A 15,406-nucleotide genomic window follows, 5' to 3' on the forward strand; every position below is an offset into this window, starting at 1 on the left:
TTTTTCCTCCTTAAAAAAACCTTCGTTCTAGAGAGAGAAAGAATGAGTTGGATTAGGAGAGAAGCATATAAAAGTGTATATATAATAAACATTTTTTATTTAGTATATAATTTTTTATAATTTTATTTACTTTTAGTTTTATAAGAATTAATTGCATGGGATGTTAAACTGTGGTTTAATTTTTCATTGCTCCTTCAGTTCTTAAAAAGTCATATTTTAATTCAAAAATATGGGTAAACTCTGTGAATAGTCCCTTTTGTTTAGCGTCTAACCGACTTTGGTCATCAATTTAAAAATTAAGGGTAAATGGTCCCTAACATTATCGGTCCATCTAATTTAAGTTCATCCGTTGTTAATTCCCATTAACCCCTTTTTATTTAAGTCCATTTTGTTTAAGTCCCTAACATGGTTGAGGGACTAAAATCAAACGGGAGTTAAAAGCTGAGGGACTAAAATCAAACGGATCAATAACGTTAGGGACCATTTCCCCTTAATTTTTAAATTGATGACTAAAGTCGGTCAGACCGAAAACATAGGGGACTATTCAAATAGTTTACCCTAAAGTTTTATATTAATTAAGTTCTTCTATTGGATCAACCATTAGCATAGGTAAATGTCTACTTAAATCTAACTCAAGTGTATTTATTTATACATAATAATTAAATCTAAACATATTTTATCTTAAAACATGTATGGGGACCTATTTGAAATTTGAATGATAGTTTAGGGCCTATTTTACCGTTATTGATAATATATATTACTTAATTTGTGTTTCATATTTTGTTTTAGTTACTTTCTTGTAGAATAATTTTCATGTGAAGATGAAGATTAAAATGTTGAAATTTGCCCACTAATAAATTCAACATGTTTGAAAATGTATCATGAATATTTAATACTATTTATATTAAATGCCTGGTTAATGACGAATTTAATGGACACTTCAATGTATAGAGACTAGATAATTAAAAAAATTAATTTAATTGAGAAAGTTCAAATTATGCAACATGAAATAAATTGGGAACTCTATTAGTTAACTAAAGCAAACCAAACTTAAACTTAAACCTAATAAATTATGGTTATCTAACTTGTCCGTCCAGCTCAGTTGGTAGAGCGCAAGGCTTTTAACCCTGTGGTCATGGGATTGTGTCCCACGTTGGGCAATTCATAATTCTGACTGACGGAGGTCTTCCACGGAAGCTGCTCTCAACCCGTTGGGGCATCCTACTACCTTACCTCCCCCTCACCTCATTACATATGAGAATAGGGTCAGCTAATTTTTTTAACTTGCCTAACATATTTTATTTATTTATTTATTTATTTATTTGATGAGTTTGGTCCCTTATCATATATACAATGGAACTCAATCTTTATGAATCTTCAATAACTTTAGTTTCAATTAAACTAATACAATTAATCAATTATAAATAACTATTCTGAAAAAAGCATTAGTTGGAAATTTAAATGATTCAAAAACAGGCTTATATATTTCTATTGGGTTGCTATTAATTTTAAGAGGAAATGGGAGAAATATATGGAAATTATTTAATATACTCCATGTGAAATTTATATATTTTATGAGATATAATAAAAAAATACAAAACATACACATTTGTTATTTTTTAAAGACATATATGAAATTTAAAACTTAAGTGATATTATAAAAATACAAGAATATCACGAGTCAAGTTTTTGACCCATTCAAAGTTGATTTGAGTATAACGTTCATTCACCCGTCAGTTAATTCAATCTGAATTCAGAGAAATTTCATTTGATTTAAAACTTATTTCGATTTTTAAGGTAAAACACATATATAATTATCAATTTTATTAGGTGATAGGAACCTAATTGGGAAATCATACATAATAGGGTATTATAATATTTATCCCTAAATATATATAAAGGCCAATTATGTTATTTTTCTCGAGTCGAGTCATATTAACTATTCTTCATCTTAAATAAAAATTCGACCCAACCCAAATTTATCCTTAAAAAAAACTCAACTTGGATCCAAATTTTTTTAAATTCAAATGTATAAGATCGAATCAAAATCTATCAGGTTTTGATCGAATATATATCCTTGTGTGTGTATATATATTATTTGATGCATTGGTAATGCAAATTTTCTCCACAAACGGTTTTGATTTATTGTAAAAATAGATTAAATAATTATTCGTCTATGTTAGTGACTCTCCACAATCGCAAAATAAGAATATTTCCAAAGGTGAGAGGACATATATAAATACCAGAAGAATTGTGATAGATTTTATTCTTAATTTGTCCATTTAATACCAAATGTATTAGTCGTGGATTAACTTGCGATAATTAATATGAAGAACACTAATTATTTTAATTTCATCTACCAAAATTCAATTTGCAATAATCTATAAAAACAAATAGAGATAATTGTATTATATGTCCTCAAACTAGGATTCTTATTCTAAACTGGTCATTGAGTTGGCTTCCTAGACCATGTAGGGCGTTGGAAAAAAATTTTCCTTATGTAGAGTTCTACCCAAATTATTTCTTGAATTGTGGTGTTTGCTACAGTAATCTCATTGGTCGCCAAGTGCTTCATAGGTCGTCAAGTGCTTCTTGCGACAAAGCCTCATTTGTTGCAGTAACTCTTGCGACCAAGTGCTCCATAGGTCGCCGTGTGCTCCTAGAAACCTATGGAGGTCGCCATGTGCTCCTGGAGACTTATGGTGGTCACTGTAGTAATCACCCTACTTAAATAAATAATTGTTCGCACTATGTGAAAAAAAAATTCCATTGCATTATTCAAACACTTTTGCCCATTGAGTTTTTGAATATTTTAATTTTTCCATTATGAATTAGTCATCATATTTTTAAATATTTTAATTTTATCTCTAAACTATGATCCTCATTCTAAATTGATCCTCAACCTTTGAATCTTTTAATTTCATCCCCAAACATTCAAATTAATTAATTTCCACTGTAGTTTAACATTTTTTTTTCAAAATATATAATAGTAAAACTTGACCTAACGATTTTATTAACAGTGAACGTGATTAACATATAGTAATAATTTGGGGTAAAATTGAAATGCTCAAAAGTTTACAATATTTATATACAGAGAAGGGCTGAGGGCAATTGCCCCTAAAATTTTCTTATTATCGTACATTTTAGATATTTTTTATATTTTCTATTGATAATCTTTTTTCACTCTCCCTCAAATTTTATAAGTTTATTATTCTCCACAGTTTTAGAAGCTCGTCTAACATGAATTTATATGTTTATCCATGCTTATATATTTTATAAATAAATTTATAAAATAATAACAACTCATATGAGAAAAAACAAACTAGTTCAACCTTTTTAGCAGTGGCAACATAAAAAATATGGTGAGGGTCACAAATTGTACTTAGTTGTGAAGAAAAAGAAGAAAGAAATAAGGAATCTTCGAACTAAATAATTCATAAGAAACTAAAATAAAATAAAAAGGTAAGCACTTTCTCCAAGCGCTTTTATTTTTCTTTCTTTATTTTTTTACTTCAAAATCCTCTTGTTCTCGGTTTGAACTTAAACTCAGGATTCCATAAGTGAGAAAACATCACTTTAATATATTAAGGGTAAACTACATATATCATCACTCAACTTTATTCTCTCTCTTATTTTACTCACTAAACTTTAAAAGTTTTCAGTTTTCTCGTTAAACTTAATACATTAGATTTTTTGTCACTCCGCTTTTAAATATATATTTTTGATTAATATGAGGTAAGTACAAGGCAATATCTGTTCAAATATAACTCTCAACCTCTTGACATTGAACGCTCACACCCCTGGCATCTACGATGCTCAAACTCGGGTCCTCGAAAAATAACAACAATTCTTTTAACACATAGGTCACTTGGTTCGTGTGTCTTTAAATATTTAATGATGTTAAAACGACGTTGTTTGAAAAAAAAAAATTCACCAAAACGAAGTCGTTTTGCATCTATATAAAAGCAGATTAATAATTTCATTAGTGAGAAAACAAATAAATGACCAAAAAACCTAATGTGTTAAGTTCAGTGAGAAAATTAAAAAGATTTAAAGTACAGTGAGTAAAATAAGAGAGATAGTAAAATTCAGTTACCAAATTTATAATTTATCCATATATTAACTGGGTTCTAAAAACTAAGCCAGAAAACCTGGAATGCTATCTTTTTTCAAAAAGTAAAAAAAAATCAATTCATGTCATTTTAAATTAACAGATATTTTTTATATTTTATTAAAAATTATTTTTCCCTTTAAAATTTTAAAAATTTATTCCAAGTTGACGTTGGTCGGTATCGCCATCTATATATATGGCCAAGTGTCATTAAAGCAAATATATTAATTGTAATCGACAGTCTTTCAACACTTGAATTAATTTCGTGAAATAATCAATTATTAAAACCTAAATATCTGTCATCTCGTAACTTAAATTTTTGGTACGAAATCTTTGGATGTCACTATCACGTGTGCTATTATACTTTGAGATAAGCAATGGCCAAAGAAAAATAGTTATTTGTGACTTTTTAAATGGTTAATCAAGATTACCAAACCAAACCCTTTTATTTTTACTTGATTAAAAAATAATAATTTATACTATTTTATTTTTATGTCTATTTTATAATTTATTTTTATGTAAAATTCAAATAACGAGTGCAATATTCTTTATAACAACATCTAATACTTGCTAACCTTTTTTCCTTTTTCTTTTTAAGTTTAATATTGGAGAAGTCATTTTCTTCCTACATAATATGTTAATAATTAAAGGGAGATTTTTTATTTTTAAGTTGTTAAAAAGATTACCTAAGTGGTGAATTTTAGATTTAAGTTGTTAAAAAGATTACCTGAGTGGTTAATTTGAGATTTTCTTTCTCAAGAAGTGAACAAATAATAGCCAACAAAGTGATGCTGTTCAGCTGTTGTTTTCCAAAATTTCATCTACCACTCTGGTTCGCAAGTTTTGATTGCTTTCATTGATGGAAAAAAAAGAAAGAGAAATAATCAGATGTTTCTATATTTAAAAAAAAATTAATGTGATTTCGTATTATTAGTATTTTTTAATGTGACCTTTCAACTTAAAATATAAATCTAATGCGGTCTTTTGACCAATGTTTTACGTTGTTGATCGTTATTTTATTGATGTAGTAATTCACAGTACTAATATAACAGTTCATGATGGTTGATAACATGACAAATGAGCTAAATTAGTAGCTCGGACATGACAGATGAGCTACCACATCAACACCGTAATAGTCAATGACGAAAAACATTGATAGAAAAATCACATTACATTTTTTTCTTAGTTGAAAAGCTACATTAAAAAGAACCTAATTAATTTTTTTTTAAAAAGAAAAGGATATCTAATGCCTTTTTGTAATATATATATATATATATATATATATATAAAGACCAAATATTTGAGTAAATTAGTTGCATACGGAACCGACCTAATTTATAGCTATTGAATGGGTAATTAAATGAAACCTTATTATTTTTCAAGGCCACGAGCTTTGAAAATCAGGGGAGATCAGTGTTTTTCTCATGCACAAGTACAATAAAGGTTGTAATAACAAAATAATTTTTCATAATAGGTTAATGTAATATATTATTTTTGTTGAATTAAGAAAAACAATAGATTGGTTACACTTTGTTGATGCCATGTTACCTAATGTCATATTTATACATCTTATGGGATAATTTTTTTCCATCACCAACTTTTTTTTCACGATAAGATAAATTCTTTTAGGGTAAAGTATAAAAACAGTCACCCGACTACAAGATATTGTTTTATTGAGTTTCTTGACTTTTAAATGTTACAAAGTAGTCCCTCGACTATTAAATTAAAAGTTACAAAAACAACGAGTTTAAAACATAATGAAACGTCGAGTAATCATTTTATAACTTTTAATAGTTGAGGGACTCAACAATGCAACTCCTTATAGTCGGGGGACCATTTTGCAACATTTAATAGTCAAGGGACTCGATAAAACATTTATAGATGAGGGACCATTTGTATACTTTATCCATTCTTTTAAGACTGGTATAATTGGAAGTTATTTTTAGCAGGCGATCTTTTCTTTGCAGTTTAAGATACATGCAAAGCGAGTGAGTCTTCTAACAAAAGTTGCAGGTTTGGCTTTGATCATATCCTTATCATTGATTGTTGGAAGAGGTGATGAGGCTGACCCTGAAGTTCTAAAGATGGCTCCATTCATGAGCAAGTCTCCTTCAGATCTCCATATCCAATTCTTCCATTCTGATTCAGTTGCATATTTCCTATTGGTTATCTGCAAAATATAATTACGGTCACTTTGTGTTTATTGTAATTAGAGAATTATTGAAATTTTAATTAATTTACCTCTTTAGCATTGGGGTCATCTGCAGCAATGAACCTATTGCCTTGGCTAATAATGGTGGGTTGCGTACTATCACCAATGGCATACATTTTCCAATGGGTATTGTTAAACGCAAAAGTCAGAAGGGGCACGTCTTTTTTCAATAAAGGCTTGGTGTTTTTCAACAAAGGAATATTTTTGGGTTAATTATATTTTAGCCACTGCACACTTTATGGTATTTATAAGATTAGTCCTTAAGCTTCAATTATAAATACCCCTAAATCATCCCAAAAATCATTTCTTTCTCTCAATACTAGAGAGCTTTCTTGTGAGTAGTGAGTGTTTTGTAAACACCTGTAAATTTTCTCTCTTAGTAAAAGATCTGTAGCAGTTCGGAGACGTAAGCAAATTGGCTGAACTCCGTTATCAATTTTGGGTATTATTTTTCCGCTTTTATTTCGGATTCTCACTAATCTGGTTATATGGAAATTACTCGTTCTTGTTTTATTTCCCAACAACTGGTAATCAGAGCTTTTGGTTGTGAATTTTGTCAACTTTTTGCGAGGTTACTATTCATTACTATTCATGTGAATAGTGAATTTCGTGAATAGTAAAAAAATTTGTCAGCGATACGAATTTGTCGACGGAGGTGTTCTAATACACGGTGGTTCGCAAGAATTGTCAGAAACGATCCAAATGAAGCTAGATTCGAGTGGATGCGATAGCTACAGACGAAGGGAATGTGAAAATTGAAAAGTTCGATGGTGCGAACTTTGGCTTTTGGAAGATGCAGATTGAAGATTTTCTGTACCAGAAAAATCTATATCAACCTCTCTCAGGAAAGCAACCAGAGGGCAAGAAGAATGAAGACTAGGCTCTTCTCGACAGACAAGCCCTTGGAGTTATCCGACTGACGTTATCCTGCAATGTTGCTTTCAACATAGCAAAGGAAAAGACCACGACAGGTCTTATGGCGACTATCTCCAGTATGTATGAGAAGCCATTGACCTCAAACAAAGTTCATTTGATGAGGCGATTATTCAATTTGCGGATGACGGAAGGGGCATCAGTGGCTCAACACCTAAATGAACTCAACACAATCACAACCCAATTGAGTTCCGTGGAAATTGAATTCGATGATGAAGTTCGAGCTTTAATTCTCTTATCATCTCTATCATATAGTTGGAATGCTACTGTTACAGCAGTTAGCAGCTCGTCGGGAAATAATAAATTGAAATTCGACGATGTTCGGGATCTGGTATTGAGCGAAGAAATTCGACGGAGAGAATCGGGTGAAGCATCAACCTCCTCAGCTTTGCACATGGAGGCTAGAGGGAGAACTTCAGAAAGAAATTCAAATCGTGGCAGATCCAAATCCAGAAGGGGAAAATCAAGAACGAGAAAGAAAGATTATACATGTTCTAATTGTGGCAAAAAGGGTCACTTTAAAAGAGATTGTCGAGCATTGAAGAAAGATACCGACGCACAGGAATCTGCTAACATGACAGATGAGACAGGTGATGTCATGATTCTAAGCGTCAACAGTCTGATTGAATCATGGATCTTGGATTCAGGGGAATCTTTCCACTCCACCCCATGCCAAGAAATCATGGAGAATTATGTCAGTGGTGATTTTGGGAAGGTTCATCTAGCTGATGATGAAACCTTGAAGATCGTTGGAAAATGAGACATCCGATTAAAGTTGTCAAACCAGACCACCTGGAAGCTGACAGGAGTGAGACATATTCCTGGCCTCAAAAGAAATTTGATTTCTGTATGACAGCTTAATAGAGAAGGATATAGTACAACCTTTTCAGGTTGTGAATGGAAGATTACCAAAGGAGCACTCGTCATTACCCGTGGTAAGAAGACTGATACTCTCTATGTAACCTCAAACTTAGAGAATATCATTACTGCAGCAGATGCTGATGGAAAATCAAACCTATGGCACCAAAGGCTTGGCCATATGAGCAAGAAAGGGATGAAGACACTTTTTTCAAAAGGGAAGCTGCCGGATCTAAAGAGTATAGATGTCGGACTATGCGAGGATTGCATCTTTGGCAAACAAAAGAAAGTCAGTTTTGTAAAGATTGACAAAACATTCAATGCTAAAAAATTAGAGTTGGTTCATACTGATGTATGGAGACCATCTCCAATTTCATCTCTTGCAGGCTCACTATATTATGTCACCTTCATCGATGATTCAACAAGGAATGTGTGAGTTTATTTTCTAAAGAAGAAATCAGAAGTCTTTGATACCTTCAGAAAATGGAAGGCCATGGTGGAAAATGAGTCTGGTTTGAAAGTTAAGAGGTTGAGATCTGATAGTGGAGGAGAGTACAAAAATAGTAGATTCAGAGATTTCTGCGCAAACAATGGGATCAAGATGGATACAACAGTTCCTATGACACCGCAACAGAATGGCGTAGCAGAGCGTATGAACATAACTTTGAATGAACGTGTCAAAAGTATGAGGATACATGCCGGATTGCCCAAATTTCTATGGGCTGAAGCTATCAACACTGCGGCTTACCTGATCAACCGTGGGCCCTCAGTTCCCTTGGATGGTGGAATGCCAGAGGAAGTTTGGAGCAAGAAAGAAATAAACTTTTCACACATAAGAGTGTTTGGTTGTATTTCTTATGTACACATGGATTCTACTGAAAGAAGTAAACTTGGTGTCAAGTCCAACAAATGTGTCTTTGTTGGTTATGGTGGTGATGAGTTCGGTTACCGATTTTGGGACTATGAAAATCGGAAGATCATAAAAAGCAGAGATGTCATTTTCAATGAGAATGTGATGTACAAAGGTAGGTCTACCATAGAATCAAGTAAATCCAATACCGAAGCTGAAACAAAGGAATTTGTTGAGTTCGAGGATATTTCTGGAAATGATGTTCAGATCAATCCTAAAGCAGTTCAAGAAGAACCAGGCACACCGGAACTAAGACGCTCCTCCAGAATTCCTAAACCAACCCAGTGTTATTCATCTTCTTTGCACTACTTGTTGCTGACTGACAATGGTGAACCAGAGTGCTATGATGAAGCAATGCAGGTTGAGGATTTAGTCAAGTGGGAGTCTTCCAAGAAAGATGAGATTGACTCGCTTATGTCAAATCAGACGTGAGAATTAGCTGAATTACCACCAGGCAAGAAAGCGCTCCATAACAAGTGGATCTACAGGATCAAAGAAGAGCACGATGGGAGCAAACGCTATAAAGCAAGATTGGTTGTCAAAGGTTTTCAGCAAAAGAAAGGTATTGACTACAATGAAAATTTCTCTCCAGTTGTAAAACTGTCTACGATCAGACTGGTGTTGAAAATTGTAGCTGCAAAAAATTTACATCTTGAGCAGTTAGATGTAAAGATAATTTTCCTTCATGGTGATTTGGAGGAAGAAATCTATATGAGGCAGCCAGAAGGCTTCATAGAGGCAAGCAAGAAAAACCTTGTATGCAGGTTGAAGAAGAGCTTGTATGGTTTAAAACAAGCTCCTAGACAGTGGTACAAGAAGTTCGATAGCTTCATGGGTAGTAGTGGTTTTACCAGATGCCAAGCAGATCATTGTTGCTACATAAAGAAGTTTGACAACAACTTCATTATTTTATTGTTGTATGTTGATGACATGCTTGTTGCAGGTTCAAACATGCAATATATTATAAACTTAAAGCAAAAATTGTCGAAGCAGTTTGCAATGAAAGATTTGGGCGCTGCAAAGCAGATTCTAGGGATGAGGATCAAGAGAGACACAAAGTCGGGGACTTTGATGTTATCACAGGCTGAGTACATCAACAAAATATTCTCCAAGTTCAACATGCAAGATGCTAAACCAGTAAGTACACCTTTAGGTGTTTATTTTAGACTCTCCAAAGAACAGTCACCAAAGACGGAGGAAGAACATGCACACATGGTGAAGGTGTCGTATACCTCAGCAATTGGAGGTCTGATGTATGCCATGGTTTGTACCAGACCAGATATTGCTCATGCAATGGGAGCTTTTAGCAGATACATGAATAATTCGGGCAAGGTACACTGGGAAGCAGTCAAATGGATCCTCAGATATCTACGGGGTACCACAAACAAAGCACTTTGTTTCAAAGGAGGAGATACGATACTGACAGGCTATGTAGATGTTGACTTAGCCGGAAATGTCGATATCAGAAGAAGCACTACATGATATGTCTATACTTTAGGAGGATTTGCAGTGAATTGGGTTTCTCAACTACAGAAGATAGTTGTTCTCTCCACAACTGAAGCATAATATGTCGTTGTTTTTGAAGCCAGCAAGGAGATGGTCTGGCTCCAAAGTTTCTTGGAAGAGTTAGGCAAGAAACAAGAAAACAATGTCTCGTATTGCGACAGTCAAAGTGTTATCCATCTAGCGAAGAATTCATCTTTTCATTCCAGAATGAAGTACATACAATTGTTAAGCTTTAGTTGGCATGCTAGAATAACAAGACTAGAAATGTTGCTGTATTGATCGAGGTGTGGAGAAAGATTAAAATCAATCTTCAAGTGAGAGATTGTTAAACGCAAAAGTCAGAAAGGGGGGCGTATGCCTTTTTTTCAACAAAGGCATACCTAACAACTTCATATGGAACTAGATATTTAACTTGATTGAAAGTTTTTGTTTTCTTTCCTTTGTATTAATGCTTCGTTTTTTCACAATCAATAGAGTATATCACAGAAGGATTTAGCGGAGCTGATCTCCAAGCTCTCCTCTCAGATGCAAAGCTCGCTGCAGTTCATGAACATTTGAGCAGTGCGAATGGCAACGAGCCTGATAAAATGCCGGTCATAACCGATGCTGTTCTGAAGTCTATTGCTTCAAAGTTCAAAGGCAAGACCGTCGGTTTCAGAAGCCGAAAAACAGAGACTATGGAATCTACAACCGGTTTCTAGATTCAAAGCGATCCGCCGCTGCACAGGTCTCTCAGTTGCATACCAAGTATATTTTGCAGCTTCTCGCAGTAGTCACCCGCTGAAAATTAAATTAATTTTTTTCTTGCAGTCAAGGGATGCAAAAGGCAAGAGGGCAACTCTGGCATGACCTGCAAATAGTTGCCTCCTTCGTGGACCGGACTGGAAATAGCCATGCCTGGTTCTTTTTCCTTTTGAATGTTGAATTTGCTTGCTGGCTAGAGAATTTTTTTTCTCAGCATCTTTAGATCTCCATTTTGTTCTGGTTCCTGTTATTAGGGTTCTTTCTTTTTCTCACATAACGTATACATTTATTTAACAGTTATTATAAATCATTGTCAAAGTATTTTTTTTATTTTTTTATTACTTTAAAAACAATGGATGCGTGTAAAATATAATGTAAATTATCATTACAAACTGATTACAATGCTTATTGGATCAACTAGAAAGGAATTGAATTTGTACATCATTAATGGTGGGGTAAACTGCAAACAGAAAAAAAATTCCAAGGGCATTCAACATTTTTTTTTATTAATATGGTAAAGTATAAGGTATTATTTATTTAAAAATAACTTTCAATTATTTGACATTATAATCTTATACCTATAACATTTATGGCGTTCGAACTCGAAAACTTAAAGAATAATAACAAATTCTTTAACACTAAAGTCATTTGATTCATGTCATTCATCATTCTTTATATTATAAGAAAAGGAGGATAATGATGTAAATTTATAAAGACGTTAAGTGAATATAAGTTTATTTCACAAATAAGTATTTAAGATATATCACATTTTTATTTAAGTACTTAAAGTATTTTTTTAGTTAAAATAACTACTTAATTTTTTTTTTGTCAAAATAGATACCTAAAATAATTTTTAATTAAAATAGATACTTAAAATATTCAACTCATTTCATCTTTATTCTTTAATTAATATTAATATGACACGCCAATTTTTAGAACTTAAATGAAGAAAATGAATATTTTAAGTACCTATTTTAATAAAAAAAATACTTTAAATATTTATTTAGACAAAAAAACAAAAATTTAAATAATCATTTTAATAAAATGATAATTTAAATATTTAAATTAAAAATAATATATTTTAGGTATTTATTTATAATATAAGCCATGAACATATAAACTTCTAATTTTTTAATGTAACAACGGCTTCAATATTTTGACCATTTTCACATGCAGAAAATAAAAAATAAAGAAAAGGAAGACGAATAACGAAGAAGCCAGCTGTAAAAGAGCAACAAGGGGCCGGCTTCAGCCTCAGCCTCCGTCAGGTCAGTTTGTTTCTCTAATTTATTAGATTTTAACTCTTTGCCTCTTTTTTTTCTTCTTATTCTCTTCATTATATTTAGAGAAAACTAGAGAACCAAGAATAAAAGTAAATAGATTTTTGTTCATTCGAGAGCGAAAAGGGTTTCGGATCGAGCTTTCGAGGAATTTTAAGCTCCAAGCATTCGGCATCCGAATTTAGTAATTCTGAAATCGCAGTCCTTGAATTTGGTTCTCTTTCGAGTGGCTTCTTCGTGACCTAGGTTTTTTGGAGCGTGTTTTTCTTCCTTTCCTTAGTTTTGCTGCAAATGTTAACTGATAAATATTACGTTTTTAAGCAAAATTGTTGATCAGTTATAGATTTCCCTATATTTTGCTTTTAAAAAATCCTATCTTTCATGTGGTTTGTACGATTCTCTCTATTTTTTTAGGAATTCACCGTACTACTTTTAATGAAACTATTCTTTCCAAAATAGGAGCATGTGATTTTCCGAACTGATGGATATATATATTGTTGGGAAACTGGGTTATTTCCCACACGAAATTAGTTTCAAAATTGATATGAAATATCAAAATTAAAACTACTTAAATTGCTATAAAAAAATTCTCATCTCCCATTTGTTTTCTTCATTCTCTCACTTTGTAATATTTTTAGAATTCTTTAGAATTCCATTTGTTTTAATATTTTGTTGATACTGAAGTTATCATCTGTTGTGGTGTCCGAAGAGTAGACAATATTTTCGTTGAACCTCATAAATTTGGTGTGTTTTCTCGATTATTTACTTTGTATGTTCATTATTTGATTTTCTCATTGTATTTCAATGTTCAATATTTTAACTTGTTTGTCCGCCGTGCAATTTAAGTAGTTTTAAGAAGTTGAGTAGGTAATTTTCAAGTCAAGGTAGAGATTTGTTATGTGTGGCTTGTAAAATTACAAGCCTACAAGTTGTAAAGTCAACAAATGTTGGTCAAACTTAGTAGCCATTGAAGAAGTCAAGTTCGAATTCGTTATCACAACATTAAATTCAAGTTGACAAGTGGCTATGATAGACACCAAAGGTTGGCAAGTGATCAACTTGTCAACTTGAATTTAATGTTGTGGTAACGAATTCGAACTTGACTTTTTCAATGGCTACTAAGTTTGACCAACATTTGTTGACTTTACAACTTGTAGGCTTGTAATTTTATAAGCCACACATAACAAATCTCCACCTTGACTTGAAAATTACCAACTAACTTCTTAAAACTATCTAAATTGCACAGCGGATAAACCCGTCAAACTATTGAACATTGAAATACAATGGAGAAAACCAAATAATGAACATACAAAGTAAATAATGGAGAGAAATCACCGAATTTTTGAGGTTCAACGAAAATATCGTCTACTCCTCAAGCACCACAACGGATGATAACTTCACTATCAACAAAAAATTCTAACAAATGGAATTCTTTAGAATTCCCAAAATATTACGAAGTGAGAAAATGAAGAAAACAAATGGGAGAGAGAACTTTTTTTGGGATTTTTCAAATGGAAGTGCTTAGGTCTATTTATAGTTGAGTTTTAAGGACTAAACTTATAAATAACCTAATAGTTTAGGGACCAAAAATGAATTTTCCCATGTGCACAAGTTGGCCACTTGCCAACCTTTGGTGTCCATCATAGCCACTTGTCAATTTAAATTTAATGTTGTGGTAACAAATTTGAACTTGACTTCTTCAATGGCTACCAAGTTTGACTAACATTTGCTAACTTTACAACTTGTAGGCTTATAAGCCACACATAATACATATAGATATAAAATAATCATTAGTTAAATGTCAAAAATATTTTTCACTTTCAATCTATAGTTCCATGTAATGATAGTGAGATTTTTCCCGTGTTCTTTATTGTGGGAAATACTTAATATTAGTTTTTTTTTGGTGCATGTCTTTCTAATTCACTTCAGAAGATCCTCATCTTGGAATTTATTGAGAATGTTGGGATTCCATAAGATATAAGATGGAATCACTAAAAATGCTTTTTCAGTGTTTCAATATCAAAATTAGGTCCTAACCTTATCTAAAACTTTTATAAGAGATTTAGTTTACAAAACAGGCTCCAAGACGTGAATATAGGATCTGTTCCCTAACAACTCCCGTCCCCTGTTGCAGGAACCCTTAATACTATATTTTCAAATTATTGCAAGGGGAAGGGGTCCATCTTTTTTTTTTAATAGAAAGGGGTCCTTCTTAATTTCTTTGTAATTGGATGTTTTTGGTTGTATTATTATGAGGTTGAAATTGAAACTGTTAAAGATCTCAAGAAGAGGTGGAGTATGCAATTAGGCATTGCTGAATGTCCTAGGCTTTCTTTTTCTCTTTTTTCTTTTTTTTGGGTTAAAAATTGAAGGTCGCATTAAAACCCTCTTCATACTTGCAAACATACCTAATAAGTATATCAAACAAGTATCGGAAGGAGGAAAAGAGTACCTCATTTATTATTAAAACTTTTAGTTCAGTACACCCACACAAAAAGCAACACTTACAAATGGTACATCACCCAACTATACAACCTCTTTTTTTTTTTAATAGAAAGGGGTCCTTCTTAATTTCTTTGTAATTGGATGTTTTTGGTTGTATTATTATGAGGTTGAAATTGAAACTGTTAAAGATCTCAAGAAGAGGTGGAGTATGCAATTAGGCATTGCTGAATGTCCTAGGCTTTCTTTTTCTCTTTTTTCTTTTTTTTGGGTTAAAAATTGGAGGTCACATTAAAACTCTCTTCATACTTGCAGACATACCTAATAAGTATATCAAATAAGTAGCGGAAGGAGGAAAAGAATACCTCATTTATTATTAAAACTTTTAGTTCAGTACACCAACACAAAAA

The sequence above is a fragment of the Hibiscus syriacus genome, unplaced genomic scaffold (genome assembly GCF_006381635.1).
Source record: "Hibiscus syriacus cultivar Baekdansim isolate YM2019G1 unplaced genomic scaffold, ASM638163v2 tig00112445_pilon, whole genome shotgun sequence".
Classification (NCBI taxonomy): domain Eukaryota; kingdom Viridiplantae; phylum Streptophyta; class Magnoliopsida; order Malvales; family Malvaceae; genus Hibiscus; species Hibiscus syriacus.